We start from the raw sequence: 10,550 nt of genomic DNA, 5'->3' as shown, positions 1-10,550 counted from the left end.
CAAAATGAGTTTTCTAGTACCAAGAAGCACACGATGTTGATCCACACAGGATCCAAGTTTTAAACCACTACCGGACTCCCCGTCCGTCATAGCACACGGCACAACTGCCGGACACTTTTCAAACAACTCACACCAGCCCAACCACTCCTGGAGAGAAACACTAGTTATGTGACCACACCATAACTTGCTCAATACCGTGGGCACGGCTATTCAAATAGATTTTAACTTTGCAGAGGTGTGCAACTTTACCCACAGGTGGGGTACCACAGCACGATCACCTTAGTGTCGGTGCGGATCCCAACAAAGCCATTACCCACCTTAGCTAGACCTGACTAGCCACCAAGGGATCCATCAAAGGGGTCATTCGACCTATCTCTGAGTTTAACCGGGGCATAAGTCACACAGAGCTTATCCCTTTTCCTTGATCACCCGTTGCTCTCAGCTCTCCTGATGGCTACCAGACTAACTAGCGGGATTTATGCTGAGCCGTTGCCCATACAACGGTCAAGTGGTTTGCACGACAGGAAGCTAGGTGAGATGACACATCAACTCGGTCCTTAGGGGTGACAAGATGGATATCTCCCTTCCTTGCCCTACCACACAGGTATGAGTACACCAATGGCAACTCACACAGAAATGCCATCCATCCCATCTGACTCGTCTTTCAAAACCACATTTTTATCCCTTCCCACACACACGCATTTTCTTTATGAAATCAGGTGGTCAAGGTATGGTTATCACAGCAAGGGTGGCTATCCTACCATGTTTTCAGCACGCAAAACCATGCAATTTTATAAAACAGGCCACTGGGTTGTGTTTATAAAAACTAGGATAGAAACATGCATCAAAGGGCGGAATTGAACTTGCCATCATCAAACCCTTGCGGGAGGTCCTGGTCGAAGCAGTGTCCCTCGGGCTCGGGATCGCAGAACTGGTCCTCGTTCGCCTGGTCACAGTCGGGACCTTCCTCGTTCACTCCGTGTCCTAAGGCGCAAACAAACAGACACACAATCAAGCGAAAGAACTAAAAGTTTTCATCGTTGAGCTTGAATCGGAAATAATTTAGTTACGGAGTTAGGGGTAATATTTTTGGGTGGTTTCTTAATGGCATGGCTAGAACTATACTAGAAAGGGCGTGGTAAAGTTTCGGGTCGATCGGAGATCGTTTCGCACATAAAATGACGAGGTAAAGAGGGGTTCAGGGGTTAAACAGGGGCCCAGGGGCTCATTTGTAAGTTTTCTGAAAAGAGAGAGGCTTGTTTGTGAATCCTAGAAACATTGGGGGTTCGACAGAAAGTATGAGGGGTCTCTTTGAAAATAAATCTACATAGTGGAAGGGTCTTGTTTGGAAAAATAGTAAAGAGGGGGGCCTTTCCTGCAAAAGTGTACAAAGGGTGGGGGCCCTTAACCGGATAGGGTAAATGGGAGGGGCTTAAGGGCAAAACTGCCCCTTTCTTCCTCCCCTTGCCAGCAGGAAACAGAGCAGGGGAGGGGAGGGGAGGCGCCGGCCAAATCCCGGCGGCCGGGGCCCGGGGGCGGCTCGGGGTTGAGGGGAAAAGGGAGAGGGGAAGGAGGGGGGGGCCATTCCTGGCCTCACCTCGGGCGGGGGTGACGTGTGGCGGCCGGCCGACGGGGCGGGCGGCGGTGGGCAGTGAGGCACAGGCGGGGCGGCGAGCGCGGCCGGGGAGGGCAGGGGCGGCGGTGGGAGTTGTGGGGGGTGACGGGCTGCGCGGGGGGCCGATTTATAGGCGGAAGGAGGCGGTGGGGAAGCCGGGGGTAGGTGAAGGCCGGCGAGCGACGCGGAGCGCCATTAATGGCGTCCGTTCGTTCGCTCGCGTCGTGACGCGGCGTGCGGTGCAAGCACAGGACGATGGCGGGGTGTGGCAGCGGCGGGCGGCGCGGCGGGCCGGGACGCGGCAGCAGCAGGCGGTGCGGCGTCGTGGGTCCGGGCGTGCGCGCGTGCGCGCACGGCGCGGCGTGGCGCGGGCCAGGGCGAGGGCGTGGGCGTCGGGCGGCGCGGCGAGGCGCACGGCCACGCGTTGCGCGTGCGCGTGCGTCGCGGCACGGCCGGGACAGAGCAGGCGCACGGCCGGCCGGCGTTCGGGCACGCGGCAGGGGAAAAGGAAGGAAAGAGAGAAAGGGAGGAGGGGAAAGAAGAAAGAAGGAAGGAAGAAGGAAAAAGGGAAGAAAGGAAAAGAAAGAAGGAAAGAGAAAAGAAAAAGAAATGGGAGGGAGAAAAAGAGAAAAGAAGAAGAAGAGGGAGAGAGAGGGGGGGGGGCGCATCGGCGCCGATCGCGGCGGCGACCGCGGTCGGTCGGCCCCGCGCGTGCGTCCTCCGCGCGCTGTGCGAGACGAAAAGAATCGCGCCGGCGCTGATTGCGGAAAAGCGGTCGTGCGTGGTCGTCGGCCGCCGAGCGGTGCGAGATGGGACAGCGGTCAAGTTCGGTGTCGTTCAGAAAGGATTAGGGCTAGGGTTTTGATGACGAACGGTTTTTAAACAAAGCACTCTAGTGCGTGATTTAATTTGGTGGATTCTCAGGGCGTCACATTATGGCATCACCGACTAGCTCATGTTGGGATGAGAAATCTCAACAGGCTCCTAAAGGGGGATCACATTCTAGGACTAACCAATGTTTCCTTTGAGAAAGATCGTATTTGTAGTGCTTGTCAAGCCGGAAAACAAGTTGGTGTTCCTCATCCATCAAAGAGCATCATCATCACCGTCAAGCCATTTGAACTACTTCACATGGATCTCTTTGGCCCGGTGGCTTACATAAGCATTGGTGGTAACAAATATGGCCTTGTTATTGTTGATTTCACGTGGTTATTCTTTTTGCATGACAAAAGTGTAGTGCAAGATACATTCAAGAAATTTGCAAAAAGGGCTCAAAATGAATTCGAGACCAAGATCAAGAAAGTGAGAAGTGACAATGGCACCGAATTCAAGAACACCAACATTGAAGATTTCCTAGAAGAAGAGGGCATTGGGCATGAGTTCTCCGTTCCATATACTCCACAACAAAATGGAATTGTTGAAAGGAAAAATAGAACTCTCATTGAAGCCGCAAGAACAATGCTTGATGAATACAAGGTCTTGGATCAATTTTGGGTGGAAGCAATCAACACGGCGTGCCATGCTATCAACCGTCTTTATCTACATAAGATCTTGAACAAGACGGCCTACGAGCTTTTACTTGGTAAAAAGCCTAACGTGTCCTACATTAGAGTTTTTGGAAGTAAGTGCTTCATTCTTAACAAGAAGCCCATTAACTCTAAATTTGCACCTAAAGTTGATGAAGGTTTTCTTCTTGGTTATGCCTCAAATGCTCATGGATATCGTGTCTTCAACAAAACCTCCGGTTGCGTTGAAGTTGCGTGTGACGTGACATTTGATGAATCTAATGGCTCTCACGGGGAGCAAGTTGATGATGTTGTAGGCATGGAAGAATCACCAAGCAAGGCGATTAAGAAGCTAGCCACTGGTGAAATAAAGCCACAAGAATAAGAAGATCAAGATGATGTTGATGTGTTGATGTTCAAAGGGTCATCTACATTCACTTCCACTGCGCAACCCGGAAACTCCGGTAATATGTCCGGAGACTCCGGATCCCCTATCCAGAGTATCCGGACACAGGGCCGGAGTATCCGGGTAACTGAAGATGATCCTTTATCTCCACATCAAGATCAATCTCAGGCTGAACAAGAAGTTGAGCCCATACAACATGAAGCTCAAGTTCCTCATCCAAGAATTCATCAAATTATTCAAAAGGATTATCCCGTAGATAACATCCTTGGAAGCATAAGCAAAGGGGTAACTACTCGTTCTCGTTTGGCAACCTTTTGCGAACATTACTCGTTTGTTTCTTTCTTGGAACCACTTAAGGTTGAAGAAGCTCTGGATGATCCGGATTGGGTGATGGCCATGCAAGAAGAATTGAACAACTTCACACGGAATGAAGTCTGGTCCTTAGTAGAAAGATCCAAGCAAAATGTTATTGGAACAAAATGGGTTTTTCAGAACAAACAAGACGAACATGGCGTGGTGACAAGAAACAAAGCAAGGTTGGTTGCTCAAGGCTTCACACAAATCGAAGGTTTGGATTTTGGTGAGACTTATGCACCCGTAGCTAGGCTTGAGTCAATTCGTATCTTGCTTGCCTTTGCAACTCACCATGATTTCAAGCTATACCAAATGGATGTGAAGAGTGCTTTTCTTAATGGACCAATCTCCGAATTGGTATATGTTGAGCAACCACCGGGTTTTGAAAATTCTAAGTTTCCTAATCACGTCTACAAGCTCCATAAGACGCTCTATGGGCTTAAGCAAGCTCCTAGAGTATGGTATGAATGCCTTAAGGATTTTCTCTTACGGAAAGGCTTTGAGATAGGCAAAGCCGATCCTACTCTCTTCACTCGTAAAATTGATGAAGATATTTTTGTATGCCAAATATATGTCGATGACATTATATTTGGTTCTACTAATCAATCTTGGTGCGAGGATTTTAGTAGGATCATGACGAAGAGATTTGAGATGTCCATGATGGGAGAGTTGACTTTCTTTCTTGGCTTTCAAATCAAGCAACTCAAAGAAGGAACTTTTATTTGTCAAACCAAGTATACTAAAGATATGTTGAAAAAGTTTGACATGGAGAATGCCAAGCCCATCAAGACACCCATGCCATCTCGATCTAAATGAAGATGGCAAGGCCGTAGATCAAAAGGTATATCGCTCCATGGTTGGATCCCTCCTTTACCTTTGTGCATCTAGGCCCGATATCATGCTTAGTGTGTGCATGTGTGCAAGGTTTCAAGCTAATCCTAAGGAATGTCATCTTATGGCTGTTAAGAGAATTCTAAAATATTTAGTTTACACTCCGTACTTGGCTTGTGGTATTCCAAAGGCTCCACTTTCAATCTACTTGGCTACTCTGATTCAGATTATGCCGGTTGCAAAGTAGATAGGAAGAGTACATCGGGGACTTGTCAATTCCTTGGCCGGTCCCTTGTGTCTTGAAGTTCCAAGAAACAAAATTCCGTTACCTTATCCACTGCCGAAGCCGAATATGTTGCTGCAGGTGCTTGTTGTGCGCAACTACTTTGGATGAAATCCACCTTGAGCGATTTTGGTTGTAAGTTTAGTAAGATTCCATTCTTGTGTGACAACGAGAGTGCAATAAAGCTAGCTAACAACCCAGTAAACCACTCAAGAACCAAACACATTGATATAAGGCACCATTTCTTGAGAGACCATGAGACCAAAGAAGATATCGTTTTAAGTCATGTGAGCACCGATAAACAACTAGCCGATATCTTCACTAAACCACTTGATGAGCAAAGATTTTGTACACTGAGGAGTGAGCTAAATATTTTGGATTCTCGTAACTTAGTTTGAGATCATGCACATGTTTTTTTGCTATAGAGAAATCTTTTTGAAAAGCCTACTAGAATTGCTAGGAGTGTGATTTTCAAAATAATTTGAATCTTTTCTTGCTTACTTGAGACTATTGTTCCCATTATTGATTGTTGGCTAGTCTCAAGTCAAGTGAGCCTCTCACATCACTAGATCTCTCACATCAAAATTCAATCCTATCCTTCATTGAAATCCTTCTCAGATTTAGGGGGAGCCGGATATTCCGGACATATATCCGGATACTCCGGACATCCGGATGGTAAATCCATCCTATATATACCGTGGGAGGGTCGGTCAAAATGGTTCTATCTTCTATTTTTCACCACCACGAGCCTCTCCTCCTCTCCACCGCCTCCCTCTCGCCCAAGGGGCGATTTCCACCATCTCCTCCCATAAGGATTGCTAATCGTTGAAGGAAGTGCTCTTTCCCATCCGGAATCTCCGGAGAACGAGTTGGATTTGAAGTTTCCCGCGTTTTCAACTTCATTAAGGTATTCAAACTTCAAATCGCCCGATCTCTCAATGCAGTGGTCAAAACTAGATATCCTTTAGGGCATTATCTTCCCTCATGTCTAGCAGCTTGTGCACCAAATTTCATTCAAATCTCATGGTCGAATCTCTAGATTTCATGAAAGTAGGGTTTATATGTCGATGCCCGGAGACTCCGGATGTGCTGTCCGGATACTCCAGACAGTTGGCCGGAGTATCCGGACATATATCCGGACTCTCCAGATTCTCAGAAATTCAGCCAGCACATCTCTTTTTTTTTTCTATTGCTTCTAGATTGCTCCTAATCATTCAATCCTATGTCTAGGCTATGGGACGAGAGCGTGCACATGCTTCTACTGGACAGAGAAGGCAAAAACGCCGACATGATCCACAAATTCAAGAGGAGGAAGTTTCACCTCCTAGTCCTCCTCCAAGGGAGCTACGTCCTCGTCACCGTCCTGGCAAAGAGCCTGCCGGAAGCAGCTCACAAGCTCATCCACCTCGTCAGGCACCATACATGATGCCAAGCATGGCAGTGCCTCCTCCTTCTCGGGCAAATCCATCAAGACGAGGAATTGCTTGGGAAATCTGCCCTCGCACACCTCCACGTCTTCAAATCGAATATCAAGAAGATCAACGTCAATATCCTAGGTGCCCGAAGCTTGCCCGCCCTCAAATTCTATCTGAGTTTACTGTTTCCATGGGACGGAACTACTTCAAGCAAACAGTAGCTCTCACAAATGCACACAAGGAGGACGTGTACAAGTATGAGAAGGCCGAGAACTTGGAAAGGAGATTTTGGTGTCAGTTGCATCAAGATTTCTACTCCTCTGTTGTCATGCGCAAGGGCAAGGCTCCTATTGTCTCTTGCAAGTATGTTCACTTGGCATATTTTGAGAGGATGAATGACCCATTCTTTAATCAAGCCATTGCAAAGTGCAAGGAATTTGGTCTCTATGACATCATGGGGGTTTGGTATGATTGGAATGAGGAGATACTTGCTCAGTTTCACTCCTCTCTATTTTATGATGCACAGCAAGTTGCCTTCTTTTGGACCACCGAGGGAGTGAAGTATGGGGTTGATTACATGACATTCTCTAGGCTTCTTGGACTTGGTTCAGAGGATGAGAAGAGAGATCCAATTCATGTGGAACATCAGTTAAAGCCAAGTCAATTACCGGCTCTTTTCTACAATCCTATTCTAGCGGAAGCCCGCAATGCAAGCACTCTCCAACCCTTCTACTACACCATTAATCAATTCTTTCGTGCCACCATTGATGCTAAGGATGGTGATGCCACTGCACTTAGATACTTCGCTTGCAACCTTCTTGCCCGTGTTATGCCCGGTGGGAGACCCTTCTCCATTATGGACTTTATTTGGAATGAGTTAAGGAGGACGATGAATGATCCACAGAAATTTCTACCATCTGCTCCTTATATCATGTATATGATCGAGAGGGTTACCAAGGTCACGTTTCCTAAGGACTGCAAGCATGCAGCACTTCATCTTCGTCCTCGGTCCGGTGATGCACCACAAGAAACCCGAGGTTTGACCCAGCTCCATCTTATTCGGGTCCATCATCTTCTCACTGTGGTCACCATGACTCTTTCATCAAGAGGGCACTTAAGAGCATTTTCTGCATATGCAAAACTGCAACTCAAGAAATCAATGAAAACCGCCGTGACATTATCGAGATCAAGAGTCACTTGGGGCTTCCGGCGGATCCCTACCATGAGTTGCCCGAGTTTGATGACCCATTTGCCGAATGGGATGCTACGGATGAGGCCGCCATTGCTGCTGCTCATGCTCCTCTTCCTCGTCCACGTCAACGCACTCGTGCCCCTACTCGATCTCGTCGCTCACCTCCTCGTGGCCAAGAGATTTTTGATGAAGAGGAAGAGACCGAAGAAGAAGCACCCCCCAACTACCGTGAGATCCCTGACTCGGATGAAGATGAGGATACCTCCGATGAGGATGCCCAAGATGATGATGAGTAGAAGACCTCCTTGCTCTTTTTCATTTCCTTTTTGGCACTTGATGACAAAGGGGGAGTGAAAATGATCATTTATATACTCATTTGGGCTTTGTATCAAACTTAATGTTGTCTTATCGTTTCGCTTGAACAATCTTCATGTAAAGACTATGTGGTGTGAGAAAACTTGTAATGTGTGCTACTCTGTTGATTTGATTATCAGTTTGAAGTTTTTTTTAAGGATGAAGTGTTAGTGTGATTCTTATTTAGATTGTGATGCAATATCATTTTTCTATGTTCTGTGCTGATGGTCCGGATACTCCGGAAATACTTCCGGATACTCCGGACACAAGGTCCGGAGTCTCCGGACATATACCCGGAGTCTCCGGGTTCTTATTTTCAACACAAGTTTTTCTTGATTGAATGACATGACATTTGCATTACACACTATCTCAGCACACACTTGCTCACCCCATTGTAGAGTGTATAAGAGTTTTTATATCTTTTACTAATTTGCCAACCTTGACTCTAGAGAAGTAAATTTGAAATTCAAATTCATGGCATACATTAAGGGGGAGCTCTTTACATGCTTAAGATTATATCTTTATGGTTAGCAAATGAGATACCTGTGGGTTGTCATCAATCACCAAAAAGGGGGAGATTGAAAGATATCTAGGCCCCTAAGTGGGTTTTGGTGATAAATGACAAAGCACATGTATATTTAATCGTGTTATTAAGCATGTGTGCAGGTGCTAAGGGTGACTGAGCAAAGCATATAAAGAAACGTGAACCCTCAAAAAGATATGAAAAGCGGCGTTCTCAAGTGTACGAAAAGACTAGATTTTATTTTTGAAATTGAATATAGGAACGCCGTACTATCAAGAGGAACTTTGATTCACAAGTGTGGACATGGTAGTTGTGCTCAAGAGAACCCACAAAAACCATGAGAAACAATCCTACCACTTAAAAGGGACTTCCGGTGAAATTCATTGTCTAACCCGGAGTATCCGGGTCCCTGTTCGGAATGTCCGGACAGAGTGTCCGGAGTATCCGGACGTATACCCGGAGTCTCCAGGTTACTGTTACCAGTCCGCAAAACACACTTGTCCGGAGTCTCCGGATGCCTATGTCCGGAGTATCCGGACATATACCCGGAGTTTTCGGGTACCCCTCTCCCAACGGCTAGTTTCTGGGTGAGGGGGTATAAATACCCCCATACCACCTCATTTCCCTCTCTCTTGCTCATTTCGACCAGAACAGCCTAAAAGCTAAAGAGAGCCCTCTCGCTCCCCATTTGCTCCATTCTTGAGTGATTTTCTTAGGAGATTGAAGTGAGATTGTTGCAAGAGCTAAGATTGTGCAAGTAAGCCTTGATTCTATCTCTTGAGCACATCATCCAAGTCTAGCCCGTGGATTCTAGTTTGTTACTCTTGGAGGTCCAAGCTTCTAGACGGCTAGGCGTCGCTTGTGATTGCGTGATTGATTTGTGAGCATCACAGCAAGTTTGTAATCTTCATTCCTCTCCGAGGAATTCATAGTAAGTGACCTTTGGGTTTGAGCGTTGGTCTCACCCTTGGGAGAGGAGCATAGGTATTCTTGAGCACCGTCTCTTGAATTCTTCCTCAACGGAGACGTAGCTCCTTTGGGAGTGAACTTCGGGAAACAAATTCTGTGTCACTGTTGCAATTCTAGCTTGTTTTGTGATTGTTTGCTTGTGAGACTAACTTTTTAGGGTTTGAGGGCGATCTACTATTACACAAGTCTCAGGAGTAAGACAACTGGTGAGAAACACTCCAAAGGTACCACTAGTTCCTTTAAATTTACTGGATCCAATTTACAGCATCATTATCTCTGTTTTTGTGTAGTTAGTTTCATACCCGGATAGTCCGGACATTATCTCCGGAAACTCCGGACACAATATCCGGAGTATCCGGACATCTGTGTTACTAACCGTGTTCAAAGTGTTTTTAAGTTGCAGATTAGCCTATTCACCCCCCCTCTAGGCATCTTGAGGCCCTTTGAAGGTTCCATACACTACTAGAAAAATAGGCTTTTGCCATAAAAAATATTGCAACAACGTATAAATTGTTGCAATAAGTAGGTGATATTGTCACAATTTGAAAATTTGTGGCAATATATCAGTTGTATTGCCATGAATTTTATTGTATTGCCATTTGTTCAACTTTTGCAATTGTTTAGCATCTATTGCAATATTAGTTTATGTTGTTGCATTAAAGTGATTGTTTTACCATACTAAACTAGTGTGGTAATATTTCAAAAAATGGTTGCAACAAAAAATTTATTATTACCACGAGTGAAGTAGCGTTGCAATATATGAATATTATTGCAACATTTTCTAACTATTGCAATATTTTTTTATTCATTCTCATGGTGAATGGAACGGGTAAAAGTAGACTATTAGCAAAATATACAACAAAAGTTGCTCTAGTGTGGTGGTAAAGGATTGTATTCCTTTAGGTCCAAGGTTCAAAGCTAACTAGTAGCAAATTCTATAGTTTTTTACTTCTAATTATTTTTTCCCACAAAAATATATCGTTGCAAGAATATTTTGTTGCCAGCATTTATAAAAAATGGTGGCTATAGCACTTTCATTGCCATAATCATGTTTGCTGCAATTGTTACCAATTGTTGTTGCAATATTAACGTACTATTGCTTC

Source organism: Panicum hallii, chromosome 7, assembly GCF_002211085.1.
Source record: "Panicum hallii strain FIL2 chromosome 7, PHallii_v3.1, whole genome shotgun sequence".
Classification (NCBI taxonomy): Eukaryota; Viridiplantae; Streptophyta; class Magnoliopsida; order Poales; family Poaceae; genus Panicum; species Panicum hallii.
Note: the sequence above shows the minus strand (reverse complement) of the source record.